Raw genomic sequence first — 18,296 nt, forward strand, 5'->3', positions numbered from 1 at the left:
AACTTGAGCCATATTTTATTTTGCCGCAGAGAAGTCCCGGATCAGCATTTGTTGCCTTGTTATGTGTTGGTTTTCACCCTTGGGCTGTTTGACAGATGTGCATCACATTTGCAGATACCTTAAATATTTGCTCTGTTCAACCACAGTTGCTTTATCTAAACACCACAGAGCAGGAGGGAAATTTCTGATGATGACAGCAAAATAGATTCAAAAGAAGAAAAGCGATCCAAAATGGTTACATCTCTCAATGTTTTATCTGAGCTATAACCTAAGCACAGTATAGCAACATACACGGCAATACTAAATATGTAAATATTTACTTCAATAACATTGTCATAAAAGTACTGCACTTCCCTAAGACTTTTTTAATTTGAGAAGAACATGCTGAAAAAACAAACATAAATTAAACACTATCTCTTTCAATGCAACTGATTACCTTAACCAAGTACGTGAGCATGCGAAGGAGTGATACGCTCGCTGTAAATATACAGTAATAGCATAAATGACCAAAAACACACATAAAATGACTTTTAACATTGAAACTATGGTGCATAAATGTAAAATCATGTCACTCGCAATTAAGATGGTGATTATGAAATACTTGAGAACACCCTACAGCTGCCACTAAACTACAAAGAAACTACACTACTGCAATAAATATAAATATCTATTCTCAATAGCACACAGTCATTCGTGACTTAAAATGCACTACAGACACAATCTGGTTGAGTCTTCAGAAACTAGCGACATATTAGATCATAAATGAACAGAATTGAGTAAATTTCACTCCTTCAGCTGACTATAATAAAATATATATATATATGTATGCCAATACATGTGTTGCTTTATGTGTGTGTTTGTATGTTTTCTTTATATATTTACAAACCTTCTAAACAGAATAAGAGGGTACAGCTGAAAGTGCAAGGTGAGGTTCAATGCACTTGATCAATTCAATTATGTATTTTTCGTATTTGTCACATGTAATCCAATCAGACTGGTATTTGAGCAAGAAGGTGGAAATAGAGTGGAAAGAGAGCTGCTCGCAGACTGACTGCTGAGATGCACCGCTAATTGTTTCCAGTGATCCTTGTCAACATACAGTATGCTCCAGTTATAGTAAACTATCTATGAACTCAAACTACAATTACAAGGGAAAAGGTCATTTTTCATGCTCTGAAAGGCATCCTAATGAACTGGTTTGCCATCTATTTAACACGACGCTCCAGTCCACTAAAACACACTTTCTATTTCCACTGACAGCAGGCTTCACTTTGCCCGTGAACCGAATGAGATGTTTTTGTTTTGCCATTTGCGTCAGGGGCAATGACTGCAAAACTTAAGGAAACTTGTTTAATGCCCGCTTTCAGAGTAAACAGTTATTCATCAAAAAAATAATAATGTCTCAAAGGTCAGGCCATAAAAAACAATATCTGCCCTATTTCCATTTCCTGTAGCATTAGTTACATTTTGATGGGAAGAGGCTGGGTTAAAAAAAAAAAAAAAAAAAAAAAAAAAAAAAACTGCATATACTGCCAGGAACTTGAGACTATGGACTGGTTTATGACATAAAATAAAGAACTGTCAAAACAGCAGACTACTATTGTGAAAAGGACCAACATTTTGATGATCAGTTTACACCACACTCCAAGTTTTCTTATCCATATGGAATTACATGGGCATATACAGAGCTGTCCAGCAGCTACAATTTGTTTGCCTGTATTTGCATTGTCAGCCAGAGGTGAGAGGGTGGAGACCTGCCAAGTGTAAGGCTCTGGGCCAGTGCCATGACAGCTGACAACTCAGGCAGGCTTCGTGTGCAGCGTTGCACTTCTAACAGCCAAGATCCCAGATCAAGTAAATCCTAATCAGAGAGTTAATATGCCTCTAATGTGAAAATTCACATTTCTACTCCATAGTGTTTCATGTTCAAAAGGGAGCACATGTCATTTGGCACGCCTTCATATAACACTAGGGCTTCCATCAGTCACTGATTATTGCAATGAGGAATTAAAATCCCTTAACACAAAGGAACCAGCACCACATTGCTTTGGCTGTCAGAATTAACTAGTGAAAGTGACCTCAGCCTATAGATGCCAAAGGAGAAGGAATCATATTCAATTAGTTCGATAGAAATATTCTATCAGACATGCATTCATGGTTGATTAATAAAGATACAGAAGAGCATGTTCTATTGTGTCAAATCCCAACCCTGTCCTTTCATTCTTTATATATATATCTGGTGATTTCAGTCAACACGTTTGAGTATCTGAGGTAACACATTCACAACCACACCATACTGATCTGTTGGGGCATAGCCGAGCTGCAGAGGGGCTGTCTAGTTTGTCAGTGAAGACTGGCTGAGGGAGGCTGTGCTGAACTGTTAGTCTTCTCCCCCTTATGGCACACTGTGTTTACACCGATCCCTCAGGCCATTTGTTTGCAGCACTTCCTTGCCCCACAGCACCATGCATAATGCAGGAATGAAAATGTTAACAGTGGCAAATAAAATCGGCAAGGTGCCCCCACAAATCAGGGCAGTTTAGGAGCACATTTAATCATCCGTGCATCGGGGACAACGCATAGCAATTAATTGTGGCATTTCAGAGAAGATCAGGGCCCAATTTTTCCAGGGCCTTTCCAGCTTCTTTCTCATCTGCCCCATCCACTGTCGACCAGTGGCAGCGGCCTCTGCGCTTCTCTTTGAAACATCTCCACATTTTGGCCCAATTATGTTTATTATCTCTTGCTCTCAAGTAGTTGAGAAGAGAACTGCTGTAGCGTGTTGCACAGAATTGCATCAACAGAGCCCACCCAGCAAAAGAAATAACAAAAAACAGGCATTGTTTGAAGAGGGTCTCCCATGTATACACACAACAAGTAATTCCGTCTAGGTCTTGCATTTCTCCAGTATGCTCCAAGACAAACAAGTTACAGCACCATATGGTGATGTCAGGAAAATAAATAATTTAGAGAAATTCATGTGCTGTGCGCAGATGAGCAACCGCAGAAATACCAACACAGGCATCCTCATACTTAACCCGTCTAATAAGAGCCCTCATCATGGGGGCCCACAGAGAGACAACCACAGTATCAGGCCTTAACTGAATTGAGAACTACTTTGGAATTTCAAAGACTGGGACTGGCAACTGTCTCTGGACGTAAGGACAGGATTTTGTGCAGATACAATCTGCAGTGCCTTTCAGCACTTCCTGAACATGAGACAGCCTAATCTAATGAACTGGGGGGGCAAAATCTGCTCAGGCTTTTAGCCCAGTGCCAGCATGCTCACATCTTACTGCAGTCAAAAATCCACTTGTTATTTTTATTCCCGCTGAATTTTCCCTGAGGTGTACTCTGCGTGGCTTGAGTCATCATTGTTCAAGTCTTTAGAGTTGGAAAACACACAAACACGCACACACAAGCTAGTGGCAAGGTTATAGCCACTCAGACACGGGGGCACTCGTTTTCTGCCAACCCCAGGGAAAACTCACAGAGGGCTCCAGAGAGGGAGAACAGAGATGTGCCATGTTGCTGACATGGCAGCCGTCACGTCATACTAACCGGTAAGAGTGATGTGCACAGACAGCACTGAGATTTACTGAATACTGTAGTGGCTCCTAACCAAAACAGTGAAGGGTGTGTGGATTATATGACCCACGATTGCCTTCTTAATACATAAATATCTAAAAAGGAGCATAAAAAAAGAAACATCAACACACAAAATCATTAGACGAGATATCTAGAAATCTTGAGCGACGTCTTGTGATCTCAACACTTCCATCCATCAGATACCAGAAAAGAATTGTTGCAGTTTTAATAAAGTATACAGCAGAAATAGAAAATTGAACAAATCCTAAATAAATTTCAGATCTCTGATTGGTGGCAAGGCCCATTTGTGCAGTTTTTTGTACTTGTGCTTGCTGTGCATTTCTGGTGCACTGAGGACAGGAAGCAGGGAACTGGAGTGACAAAATAAAGCAAATGCCAAGCAAACTGTCACTCTGAAAGCATTACTGAAGCAGATGCATATTCTAAAAAAATGTGCACCAGGCCTTTTTGATTGCTTTTTTTTTTATCTAAGTAACAATGAGATTACCTAATAAAGTCACTGGGATACTGTGACTGCACAGTCAGCATTTTTGAATATGACAGCGTTTTCATTAAATGTTTTTGTATCTTGTAATTTAGTGCCAAGTGGTGATTTCATTCCTTTTTTGTGGTCGCTGGCCAACATAATTTCCTCTCTTAAGAGTTAATAAAGAACATGAAGTTGAACTTAATCAGAATTCAAATACAATAAATTAAGAAACCACTTTTAAGTCACAAAATCCTAGGCTGGTAAGGGGAAAAGTTGACTTCTGAATTTGAAGGCTGCAACGTGGCTGATGGAGGAATCTGCGAACTGCCAGTGTAAAGCATAAATCCTCTGGAGCGCAGTGGTGTTACTCTAGATGACCCCGATTTGTGTTAAATTCCCAACCCTAACCAAGGGAAGGTGCACCACAAACCACAAGACTGTGTCACATCTCAAACTATTTTTAGGCCGTTCCACTTCTCTTCGTAGCTCGACTTTGTAATTAAAGAGATTTGAGAGTTTACAGCCATTCTGTAGCATTACCAGAGAAAATTACTATACATCTAGGAGTGAAACAACAGACAGCAAACACGATTTAGATCCGATTCATATCAAACCAACACCATCATTGTCATGGACAATAACAAAGCAGTGCAGAGACTGGAAAATACTGAAGAATGACGGGCTACGGCACTTATCTGATGAACAGTGTCACTGCACAGGAGCGTTACAATGTGACGGATATTGTGACAGATAAATTTTCATTTTGCAAAAATTTTGCTTCCTTCAAATGGTCACAAGAATAATCACAGAAAATAATTAGAGTTAAAAGAAAAATTCAAGCCTGAGTTAAATTAAATCACCTGGATTTCTTGATCAACACACTCGGTTACAGTCAGTGATATCACAAAATGGAAAACTATAAATGGGTATGAGAAGCTTTAAAAACTATAAAATGCTGTGGCCATACATCACTGTCTTTCAAGGACTACAGGTACAACAATATCTGCAACTAACACTTTGATGACTGGTGAAACTGCGGGCTTTTAACATGATGTTTCTCTCTTTAATGTGCACATCAGAACAAAGCAAGCCAACAGAATAAGCAAAACAAAAAAAAAGATGGCCCGAGTTGCTCCACATCCATGATAAATCACTGCCACTTTTATAGCCTCTAATAAGTTGATGCAAAGCCATTTTTCTTCCTGCCCATCGTTCAAACATTTAAGGCATATTTACAAGGAACTTGTTAAAATATTTAATAATATTTAGTGGCAATTTTGGAGCAGCCTGTCACAGTGAAATTTATTGCCTTTAAGTGTTTAAAAAGGCGATGGCATGAATAACAAACTGTCAAAATTTCCTAATTTGCATGGACAGGCCATAACTCCTTATACCTTGCATTAAAAAAAGAGGTTTTTAACAAAACGAGTCATAAAACAAGCATTCAAAGTGAGTGATGGCAAAGACTCTTCCACAAAGTCGCACCGCAGAGACAGCCCCCCCACACACTACAGATGCCTCCGAGATCAAGTCAGCCAATAAAAGGACATATATCCTGCTGCTTTGACTTATTTATCCTGTGTGGATGAGATCAAGATGGAACATCTCCTATAGGCAAGCTTAATTAATTGTGATAAAAGGGCTAATTCAGAGGCTGCACGAGAAAAGTGCGCCAAACAATAATATTCCCCACAAATCATCCCTCCCCGTCAAATATTTCCTCCATAACTTTCTAATTCAAAGTCCTTCGGACGTGAGGCTTTTGTTAAGGAACCTAATGAAGCCAAACAACCTCCCACACATCTCTGCCACTGTCCACACTCCAGACTAAAATCATCAAATGAAATTGCAGCTGCTCGACGTTAAACTCCCTTGTCCTTTGTTTGACTTGAACAAGAAGATGGCCATGTTTGAGGCTGCTTCTTCCACCAGATTCAATGGTTTTCACGATAAGACTCGGTGACCTGGGCCTGCCCCGGTTGTCCCAGTCAGAAAAGGGCCCCCGTTGACACTGATTGCAAGGCTATGAGTAGTCTCTCCCCTGTGCCCTCTCAGTGCAACTCTAATTAATAGCCAATTCATCTTCTCTGATCTGAGCCAGCACATGGAGTAATATATCGTTAGTTTGGCAAGCGAGCTATTAAAGTGTAATAACCAAGTACCAGCACTCGATTTGGAAGAGTAGCACATACTTAACCATGAAGTGGAAACAATTAATTTATTGGAGGATCTCCTGTAACCAATCATTTACTAGCACACACACTGTGATGCAAAAGACATCGCCTGTTGTGTGTGGCACAAGTCAATGACATATTTTGGGCTTGGCTCCTCAAACCCTTTGCACTATGGCCAGTTATGTAAGCCTCATTTAAGCACCAATGTCACACTTTCTGCCTACATAAAGACTCTTCAAATGGCCATCTGCAAGGTAGAAAGTTTATTTCCAAAAGGACCCTGCTCAGTCACAGGTCACCTTTTCACAAGTATTTCTTCAAGGTGAAATACCTTTTATTCTCAATGCTAGAAATGCTCTGACACATTGATGATCCATCACTTTGGACCAAATGATTTACAACATTTCTTTTACTTTGTATTATACTATATCAAAAGACAATGTAAATAACGCAACTCACCAAAAGACATTAACAACAATCACCTACCAAATTTCACCTGTTGCTGTACTTGACATAAAAGCTGCTTGGACTATTTTAATTCTACCAAAAAACTGATTGTTACTATACTATTCTATTCACAATTCAATGCCACACGAGTCCCAATTCTCCTCACTATATATGGGAGCTTATCAAATAACCAACTCTTACATACTGATAGCGACACCCAGCGAAGAGCCATATTACATATATGAATCCTTTCCTCAATGATATTTAGCCCAACTATTTAGCAGAGAAAATTTTAACCAAGAGTTACAAATTAGGGATCAAAACTAAGGAAACAGAATACAACAAAGTTTATCGTATTTCAGACAATTAAGGTACACAGTTTCTATGAAAGGCAACAAACTGTGTCTGCATCCTCAGTAATGCACCTCAGTACAATAAATCCCTCCTTCAAACTTTGATAATTGCATGAAATGAATAAAAATACATAAGGCTCGCCGTGCTTTTGGCCTGCCTCTGAAGCAAAACATTTAAAACCCATTATTCTTTTTGCAAGAACTAATGACGTTTTTTGTCTCTTCAGCTTAACGCACTAATTGACAGTTTTTTTGGAGGATAGCCCAGATGGAAAAATAAGTACCCCCTTAAAGACCCAACTCCCCTGCTCATTCCCCTAGCTTTAAGTCCCTTATTAATTAAACTTTCACCAAGTCAGGAATTTTTATTAAAAAGATAAAGTCTGCTGTACCGTAAAACAGAACTAGCCTATTGTCTCTGAAGCTAAAATTTTATTTCTATAAATAAAAGAGACTTTTTAATACCATCAGAGGGACTGGGACCGAAGGATCCACACTGTACAGTAATTAGAGGGAGATTTTCATCCCAACTACTCTAAAATTGGTCAGCTTTAACCAATACCCTTTGCTCTAACTGAATAAATGTTCATTTAAGCATCATGGGATATTATTTACTGTATAGCAAACAGAGGCAGCTTCATCCCGCTCGGGGAGAGACAAAGTGTAAATATGTGTTTTGCCATCAGTGTGTGTCTAGCCATACATCTCAGACATCCTGGTACACTGTTGTTCGGGGGGGAAATAAAGCTGCAGCCAAATATTGACTGCAGTTTTATGATCAGTCATCCACTTGATCAATCAAATCCCTCTTGTGTCATTAACTTTGCAACAATATTTGTCAATCAACATCATAAGACAGGGATTGAGATGCTCCAATTAAGATCCTACTGCATTTACGAAAAATATAACTATGTTGTGCTTTTTTTTGGTATAAAACAGGCATTAAAATACTGACGTGAGGATGACTGTTGGGGTTTTTGAACCAAAATGTTCTGTTACAGCAAGTGCCAACACATTACGTGTTGAGCCATGATTGGTAGATTGGATACAAGCCCCAGAATGAAGAAAATTAAAAACCTGGTCGATGTAGACAAAACTTGAATCCAAAGTAAAGTCTGATTCATAACATCCACAAATACACAATCAAAGACGCACTGAGCTCATTAGTTTTGTACTTTTTTTTCACCCCAAAAGGAAGACAAATTTTGAAACAAACAGTGGAGTATAAATTTGAAATTTATGCTGGGATAATCTGGTGCTCGGAGAAAAAAAAACTGCACTGCTTTTATTCTATTATATAAAAAAGTATGATCAGTGACACCCTATTCTTTGATGTTAATCTTCTAAAAATCATATACATGTAACATATATAGTCTTTAGATTACTGTGGAATGTGTCGACCTGAAAATCCAAAAAGTATCAAGGGTACTTGACATTTTTTTCAAGGTCCACTGGGCTGTTAAATGCTTTTGAATGAGTATCAAACCCTGTAAGGATGAGATGCTTCAGTATTTCATTGTTCTTTAAATGCATTCAGCTGCTTTCAATCACAAATCTAAAGAGAAAACATGCATCCATTGAACGATCCTTCTAAACGATCTCAGGGGATTTTCTCTGGATGTGGGTATCTGTAAAGAAGGCAGAGGAGGTCAGCAGTACAGCTACTTACGTGCAACCTGCAGTGTGCAAGTCAAAACCCTTGTCCTGTCAGTTTGCAATGACACTGAGATGAAGGCTACGCTTAAACAGAAGACTGTGCATACATGCAGTGTTAAGGTGCATTAATTCGCCAGAAAAGTAATGTATCATCTACGGAGGATAATTATGCCACTTCCATAGTCACTGCTGTACAGCCAGCAAATCACAGCCAATTAAGAACCCTTTAAACTTACAAGTCAAGCATCACTTGTTGTGCTGTCCATAATGGGGTTTTATGGATATGAAGCAGTGGGGATGGCTGTATGGGTCTTGTGATGAATGGTTAACTTTACAGGAAATGTGGCCTGAGAAAGAATAGTGCTGAAAACGAAACACATCATTTGGTGCCTTAATTTTTTTCAGGGACACAAAAAGCGAGGATAATAAGAGCATTTTTGGAAGCTGCATGTTTGATCCAATTCTATCATTTCATCCGAGTCACACTTTTAACTTATTCTGAGAGATAAACAATTCAGGCCTGTTTCCCAAATTTTTTGTGTCAGTTTTCTGTATTCTGCTAACGAGATGTCACTAATATGTGCTGGAATGCTGTGTGAACAGACAGTTTGATTGGCCACGAAGAACTTAATGATGTATACCAAATGTGGGGGGACAGCTTCTAAGCGCATATTTTTGTAGACAAACATAGCTGTTGACAACATTTTCCACCCAGTTTGCCATTTCTGTCAGGCTGAAAATCTAAAATTAAGAGCAAAATTTTCCCTAGGTACCAGAACCGTTAACTAATCATGTCCTATTAGCATTTTCTGGCAATTGGTCAGATTGTAAGGACACATAATGAAAAAAAAATGGCACTTAGCAAGAAGGAAATCATAATTAAAAGAAAAACAGAATTCCTGCTTGCCTGCATTTGCAGAAAACAAATCTGTTTACCTGACTCTTTTTTAACTAATTCAGGGAAACATAAATCAAACATGGTGTCCATTTACATAAATCCTATTGTTATGTGAATTTTGTTGTATTGTTCCTCAGTGTACATAGCAGCTTATTCGAGCTTAATTTGTGCCACTGTGTCTTCCTGTGAGCAGACCCCAGTCATCTTTAAACGGCTCCATTTAAAATGCAATTTGATTATCTGCCAAATTGCTACCAAGTCTTTCCCTCTGCAGCTTGGGGATGGGGGTAAAAAATTTTAATTAGCATTTGTGCATAAAGGAGAGATCTTTGTTGCCTTGCATTTGAACACGGTATCCCAGAATGACCACCTCTTTCAAAGAGTCATCACCCAAACGATTTCAAACTAATAGATCCAAAGGGAGAGGAGCAGTCCTGGCACGGACGGGTGGGGGAATCACAGAGGTCTTCAGTGGCACTGAAAAAAAAACCCACAGGACATGGCATGTTTAAATAATCCAAAACTTTTCTTTAATCATAGTTTAGAAAATTGGCTGGGACCTTCAGCAGGAGACAGCTGCTCTGCCCCACAGCCATTTAATGAGATTCACCGAGGGTTTCCCTTAAAATATTTATGCTGTCCCATGGCACCTCAATATTGTCCTAGAATGGGGAGATAAGAGCCAAGGAGGTGTGTTGAAGTTCTCCTAATCAATTTGCTAATTACTGGAGCAGCAATAGGAGAGGAGAGAGGAGTCCCTTCTGGCAAGCTGTATTCTAATAAATGCTGAAAAATTTATTTACTCCCTTAGCCAAGAGGAATTCTGAAGTGGGATTACAGCAGAGAGCTGATTGAGACAGAGCTGTGCTGTGGTTGAGGTCGCAGTCAAAGGAGCAAGGAGAGGTCTCCAAACATAAAAGGATCTCTCAGGACCTGCACCTTTGCATCTGCTCAGGGAACAGAGATGCTAGACTCTTACAGACTTGGCATGAAACGGCCTGACTGCTATAGCTATATATCAACAAATATTAATGAGACTTGTGCTTCTTGCATAATAAAACAGGTTATTGTGGGAGTTGTTGTGTGCAGTACATGGCAGTGAGTCCAAAACACAATAAATGTATGTATATAATATATGTATGGAAAGAGAGAAGACTAACTAATATTTAATATTATAGGAGCCATGGGGTAGGTCTATTACTTGGAGCAGAGGGCATGAGGCCCAGACATTACACCAGACGTTCGGGTTGTGTGTTTGAAGTCACCTTTGTGCCCTCAGGCACGGGCTGACCCCTGCTCCCAATCTCTAGGACTGAGGGCAACCCTGGACCTGTCAGAGGACACGGCCCACATCTTCTTCAGGGTGGAGGGCAAAATCTGCTCCACCTTTTCAACACCACATTATCTATAAGACCCTTCCCTCACCATGGTCTGGAGCCAATAGCCTGTTGCCTGGATCAGGACAGGTCAAAGGTCATTGTAAACTGAAAGCTTGAAGGGCATTATTATAAACTAATCACAAGCCACTATGTCAGAAGTACAGTGAGGTATAGAGCAACTTAGAAACCCTGTGATATAAAGGGCCTTCTACTGACCAATATTATGTGCCACCGCCAAAACTACCACAAATCTGACAAGCAAACTGTGTATTCTCAGTCTGTATATAATCCAGCCAAATTAAAACCCTTTTATTACGTAATATTTTTCCATTTGCAAAACTCTGATGCTGATTAAATAGTATTGTAAAACATTAAAAACCCTGGGAGTTTTGTTCAACTTTGGGCCATGCCTATTTAGAGAATTTGCAAACACATTTAAGCCAATATCAATGACACTCCTTAAAGACTGCTTTTGTGTTTTTGCCCTGATGCTTAACATTACCACTGGAAATAAAAGGAAAAGAAAAACATGGACTTATTAGTATTTAAAGTCTCTTTCCATGTCACTCTGTTCATTTCTCCAATCGACTTGTTTCCCCAACTCCCCCAGTTTCTCTAGCAGTCCCTCCAGTACGACTTATCACATGGATCTGAGCGCAATTCCACTGAGAATTGAGGGAAAAACAAAAACACAAAAAAACCTGTTGCTGTGACATTTTGTTCCCTCTCACCTCAACGCACGCCAGTCACAATGGACCGGTGTGTGGGGGATCTGTGTTCACATCACCATGGTGATGGCTCTGTGTCTCCCAAGGCTCCCTGGAGGGGGTTGGAGGGTTGGTGGTGCTGGGGAGAGGGGGGCAGTAATCGAGCAGGTTGCCAACCATGCCTCAACCAGAGCACAGTGGGATGAGGAGAATGGTGAAGAAGACAAGCTTCTTCCATGTGTAATGTGACAACGTTTGCAGTCCAGTCAGAGCTACTTTAAGTTCACTATGAGTATCTAAACTCAGCATACAGTAGAAAAGAGTAACTGACACCAAAGCAATCTAAAGAGGCTGACACGTTGCAGGGAAAGTGTTTCACTCCCTAACCTTTAAAAGTGCAAAAAATAGAACAAAATGGTGTAGGTTTATGAGCAAAGGTCTGAGAACATCTGTCTCTTGGTAAATTATCCTTACAAGACAGAAAGGCAGTGAGATGGCATTACACTGAGCAAGACAAAAGACGACTAAAGGGCACACCTATTCTACACAATCAGCTCCAGCTTAATCTGGTTATTTGACTGTTGTCCCCTTCTTGGACAACTAAGCCACCATATATCCAAGAAGACACACAGAGTCGTTATCAAGATTCAAATACACTGGCAACATAAGGAATATCAGATGGAGAAAATGTTTGGGTGATAGTTTTTTTTTGTCTATAGAAAAATTAACTGTTAGTCACTTAATTGTGACTATTTTTATTTTAACAAATAGCAGACAGTCGTGCTTTTCCCCAAGTTTTATACTGTTGTCCGTGGGAGGACACTTTCTCAAAAATATTTTGATCATGTGACATGACAACTAAAATTGGAGGTTTGCTCAAACTAGCATCCATAAAGTATAAACAGTATTTGTTGTGAATAAACTGTCAGATAAATTACAGGTTTAAGGGAGAAAAATCACAGTTTGTCTCTTGTATGGATCTTAAACAATTAGCAGATTTTAAAATTTTATTTTTATTGTCAACATAATGTTGGCAAAAAAAGAAAAGTGGAACTAAACCAAAACAAACGGCATGTTCATAGAAGAGTGATACGGTAGTTCTTCAAAGAGGAAGTATTTCAGCTCAGTTTGGATTTAATGACCTAATAATCAGCTTTGCAAGACATAAAGTGGAGCACTTAACTCCAGCATGACCACATGAGCTGGCTCGCCAACACACACTGCCAAACCAAACTCATCCAAAACATGGCCTTATAGGTCATCTGTGCAAGCAGCTCAAAATGACCCATACTTACATGTACTGCAACCTCTAGCGGTTGTAGTAATTATGACGGGAGCAAAACAGGAAGTAAGGTTACATAATATAAAGAAGGACAAAGTAGGAAGCAGGTTGTGATTGGATGGATCAAAATCAGAGCTTTCAGCAAGGACGGTGCTGCTTGCTTTCCTAGAATATACTAGTCCCCCCCCAAAAACAAAAAAAGTACACAAGTTAATTTATGTCAATAGTGTACATATTTTAACTCAAACCATGATCTTTTCCTGAATCTAACCAAGTAGCTTAGGTGCAAAAATCTATTGAAACTGCAATCATTTGTGACTTGTGACATCACAAACTTACAGAAGTCTAAATGGCACAGCTGCTGATACAGGCAGTGTGGAATGACATTTTGACACTTTTACAGTATTTATATAGCACTTAGATTTGCTTTATTATCAAAAAAGTAATGGAAATCTAAATTAATACAATGTGGCACCTTTAAAACTGAGGTTTTTGTTAGTGGAGTGTTTTTTTTAATGCAATTGTAGCAGCAGAAAACATTTATTGTGCAAATTATTCATCACCTTCTGGTGTGGTTTTACTGTGGACTAAGATTAATGTGCCAAACATGTCTCACATCTGATTTGATTAAGGAATAGGAAGACTTCAATATCACTAACACTGTATAATGCACAGGGTGACACAGCACTGGACTGTAAACTTAGTACAGTATATAAATAAATACTGCATTGGATTTCCATTAAAGCAACATGGTTGTACAACCACTGCAAGTGGCTGGCAATTTGTTAAATGAGTTAATTGGTCACCAGTTCATCCAATTCATCTTAATGCTTGTTTCTGGACCACACCCAAGGAACACCGAGTTAGAAACGCACTGCAGTCAACAGTTACTTGAGTATAAATACAAGACTGAATCCTTTGTGGCAAATGGTGCCGAAGTGAGAGCTGTCTCATTTAGATTTTTAATCTAACTTTGTACTTCTCACCTGTCAATTCCCACTTCTTTGCTGAATTATTACAGCCTGCACTCAGTCTTATGGCCAAATACTGCTGTTTTGAGTCTGGTGCAGAACTGTTTACTCATTAAATGCCAGGTGGTGCAGGTAGTGAAAAGCTACAGGCTGGGGGAAAGGCCCTGACCTTTATACACGGTCTAAACGTCCTCACTTTCTCCTTGAACATCTATCCTTAACTGTGCTCCTCTGGTCCCCTCCCTGTCCCAAAGTGGCCAGCTGGGAACGGTGCGCTTGTGCTGACGTCCCTACTAACCTTGGCCAGTGTAAGGATTACCGTGCATTTACACTCAATGCTCCTTCCTTCCTTAAGACTTATTAAGAATGATAATGAGCTCGGAAAGGGGAAGCTTGTCCCTTTCTCGGCTCTGTGAAAGCTCTTCTTTCTGTCTTTCTCACTGTTCACTTGTCTTATTGTGCTCTCTATTCTTCCTCTCCACCCCGTTCTGCAGTCTCTCTCTCTTCCCGAGTCCATGCCGCCCTCTCTCTCCCTCTCTTTCTCCATCGTATTGAAAGGACCCAGGACAAATTACCAAAAAGGCCATTTTCATCTATGAACTGCAGGATTTAATCGATACTTATTTCATGCCTTCAAAATCAACCCTATATTACTGTTGTCTGCGTGATTTGTTTATTTTGCTTTGGAATATTCCTTCAGTCGAAGGGGGGAAATGCTCGGGATGCAATTCACCTTGAACCTCCATTATATTGGATTTTTCTACTGGCTGATCAAGCATGCAAAAAGGACATTTCCTCAGCACTAAAATAAAAACAATAATGATGATTAAAAAAACATGTGTGCTATTTGTGCTGGTATAACGGTACGTGTTGAAGGCGGTGTATTTTTACAAGGAAAACACTGTGGTTGTGGTAGTGTGAATTTGTGTACAAAATCATTACACTGAGGGCAATTGATAAAGCTTATGTGGGGGGGAGGGAGAGAGGGGGAAACAAAAGTAATAGCTCCTGAAGCCTGTCAAATGCCGCCTGGGATTACTGACGCTTATTTGACATCAAAGACCTGAGGTCCACAGCCAAGGTCAAACAGAGGAGGAATACACATGGGTTTAATTCTACACACTCCTTGACAGATGCAGATGGGTACTTATGAGACATGAGGCATTTCGCTGACTGATTGGGCTGCGAGCAATAAGAATGTTGGAGGCACCGCACACTGATTAACCAATGAGATTCTCAACCAATTCAGTGAAGCAGGGGTGCAGCGCTACAAGCAACATTTAAAGTCAATTTTAAAGAGAGAAAGCCAAACTAAAGGCCTTAAGACCACATCCATAAACACGGAAGTATGCACACAAACCAAGTTTCAATTAAAACAGCCCAAATGGACAATAGCATCTCTTTAGCAGCTTTACTTTCACCTATAGTGACAATGAAAAACTATAGCAGGAGGAAGGCAGAGAGAGCAGACGAAAGAGAAACAGAAAGAGAAGGGCAGTGTGCCTGACAGATGGGTATTGCAGTGTCTCATCAATGCCGAGGAGAGATGAGAACCTGTACCACCAGTCTGACAGTGAAGGCTGGCTGGTGTCCAGACTCAAGATGGACCTCCGGACAGAAGACACATGCCGTCACATTCCTGAGCTACACTGAGGGAGCACACAGGATGAAGAGCTGGAAACTGCTTAAACTGATCACTTTACAGCTCTCCTTAGACACACTGTATAACAGTGCATGTACAAACAAGGCACTGAGGTGAACTGCTGTACCCTGTACTGTCACCTGCTGTTGGTTATTATTTCTGGTGACCTCATAAAATAAAAGACAACACTAAAGTAAACTTACCTTTAGGCTGGCTTATGCTTGCTATTCAATACACAAAATGGAAGCGGATTTCATGTCAAAGCATGTGTTTTTAAGCTTGCCTGTTTAAGTACCAAGTGTGTACTTGCTTTGCATGCATGAATACATCTGCAACAGTTAGGCCGCACAGCTGCTGCATCATGAGGGTATTATAGAAAATACCTCAAAAGCACACACCGTGCTCATAATCCATCTTTTTACATGATAAAATTAGTCATTTGACAGCTGATTTGTAAGAGAAAAAAAACCTCAAAGCACAAAAAGAAACATCAAAAGTGAAAAGTGAAAGAAACGTTCATGTTTACCTTGTGTTGTACCAGCAGTGGCATTTTTATTATAGAAGATGGCTTTCCTTGAATGATCTGTTTAACCAAAGACAGGAGGGAGAGAAAAAAATGGATAATTAATTACTTTTGTGAGCTATTGCACGGGAGAGACAATAAACCTGCCTGGTCGCCATGGATATGACATATTTGCTCTGAAAACAACACAATAATTAGCAAAGGAGAAAGATCCGGCGAGAATATGAGAACTGCGGGTTTAAAGTGCCAGTGATCTATTCCTGTCCTCATCTTCATCCATGAGAATAATAACAAACACAGTGGCGCGCATGCACACAGCAGAGACATTTATAAAAGCACACGGGAACAAACAGTGACCCCTTACAAAAGTGTGTTAAATTAAATCTCACGTCATCGTGTTATTTTGAAGAGATCACAACTAACCAAACACGCACAGTACATAATGTGTTTTTTAGCAGATTGTTTGTTCTACAGTAGGTGGGAAGTCAGAAAACCTGCCTTACAGTCACTGAGCAGGAACTGCATTATAGTTACCAAAGCAAATATAGTGTGTCTCTGTGTGTGGTGACAAACAATTTCGTGGCCAATAGTTGATATAACATGTTATACAAAGGGTCTTGTAATGTTTCATAATTACTATAGACATTTTTAGCAATTGTTGGATTAAGGAGATTTCAGTTTGTGCTACTATCAGATACTACTAAAATTAACCTTGTACACATGCAAGATAAAGAGAGAAAAAAAATCATTTACAGACCATCTTTAACACCAGAACTTCCGCAATTTAGGCTTTGAATATTGATTACATTTATTGCAGTTCCTCTATTTGCACCAAATGATACTATGTGAAGGCTACTACCCGTTTAGAGGCGACCAAAGGAGTTTCACTAAGTTTTTTTCTCGACTAAAACTGGAACTTTCGGGCGCTTCAGTCGCACCCAAAAGTCATTTCTGTCGTTTTTCATGTTTTGGAGAAGTGTCAAGTTGACAACGGCAGCGTATATTAAAGGTTCAAGCTGCTGAATAAATAATAAATAACCGCATGTCAGTCCTGTTTTCACGTTGTGTCCCCTGCGCTTTATATTTTGGGAAATGGGAGCATTTGAGCTCGCCTTGACTGAGCAGAAAGTACAAACTATGAGGAAAAAGTTGCACCTATCTGTCGCAACTTTTCAACCGAGCCAGCGTTTGATCGCCGGCAGTTTTCCTCCGGTCTTTTACGCCTTTTAATTTGACCGTTGCGTGAACTATCAAATATCAAGGAAAGCCCGGTGCTCTCGCCGGTATTTTCAAAGGTACAGTAGGTTCACTCCGACTGTATGAGTCGCTGCTGTCGGCGCTGCCGCTGTATCGAGGCTGGGACTCGCACCGTGTTTACTCACGTCAACTCTCTGTCCTTTCCAACATCTTAAAACACTGCTTGATAATGCCATTTGTTTGAGTCGCTGCTGGAGCGAGGGGCACTTTCATGTCCCTTTTTTTTTTTTTTTTTTTTTCCCTGCGTAAGAGTGACATGTTTGCAGATGAGATGAGCAGTAGTTGAGAGGAAAAGGAAAACTCTTACCTGTGTTACTTCTCCGCTGTCTTTCGCTGACTTCCAGCTCAAAGGGACGCGTGTGTGTGTGTGTGTGTGTTTACGGCGGGTGGCGTGAGCGCTTTCATCATTAAAGTTCCCACATTTTTTTTTTTTTTTCTGTTTTTTGGGGTTTTATTTGTAGCAATTTCTAATTCTTACGGGGCGAGTCGCCCGTAAGATCTGCCCTGGAGACCGGCTCCAAGTGGGAAGAGGAGTCCTTAATTGAATTTCTCGGTTAGCAGGTGTTGCTTGGAAAACCTGAACTGGAGTTTAGTGGTGATCTCATCTGAGCTGACAACTTAAAACAGTTTACTTTATAGAAATATGTTGGGGTTTTTTTCTGAAACGGTACAGTGGGTATTTACGATTGAAACTGGATCTTTAATTGTCACCTTTAATCACTAGATAATTAAGCATCCTTAGACTTAACGCTAGCAAGGGAAGCATCTTTTTTCAGATGAACTAAAACGCCAATTAATTGTCCCGTTTGCCCGGGCACTGTAGTGGTAAATTGTGGTCATTTGTTTGACAGTCAAAGTTAGTACGTGTTGTATAAACTTTTTTTTCTTTTTAATCACAATAGGGCAAAGATCCTTCCAATCAAGTTGCT

The 18,296-nt window shown here is 39.9% G+C and overlaps 1 protein-coding gene across 1 annotated transcript in view; it reads right to left on the bottom strand.

Moving 5' to 3' along the window:
• Nucleotides 1–17,878, bottom strand: part of casz1 (castor zinc finger 1) — a 168,347-nt gene extending 150,469 nt beyond the window's left edge. The window contains exons 1-2 of the mRNA XM_069140855.1: nucleotides 17,675–17,878; nucleotides 16,114–16,170 (exon numbers count right to left, since the gene is read on the bottom strand). The gene's annotated coding sequence lies outside the window, so the exon portion shown is untranslated. The remainder of the gene's footprint in view (nucleotides 1–16,113; nucleotides 16,171–17,674) is intronic.
• Between the last annotated feature and the right edge of the window lie 418 nt (nucleotides 17,879–18,296).

Source organism: Embiotoca jacksoni, unplaced genomic scaffold (assembly GCF_022577435.1).
Source record: "Embiotoca jacksoni isolate LCO1_2020_lvr unplaced genomic scaffold, fEmbJac1.0.p SCAF_9, whole genome shotgun sequence".
NCBI classification, from domain to species: domain Eukaryota; kingdom Metazoa; phylum Chordata; class Actinopteri; family Embiotocidae; genus Embiotoca; species Embiotoca jacksoni.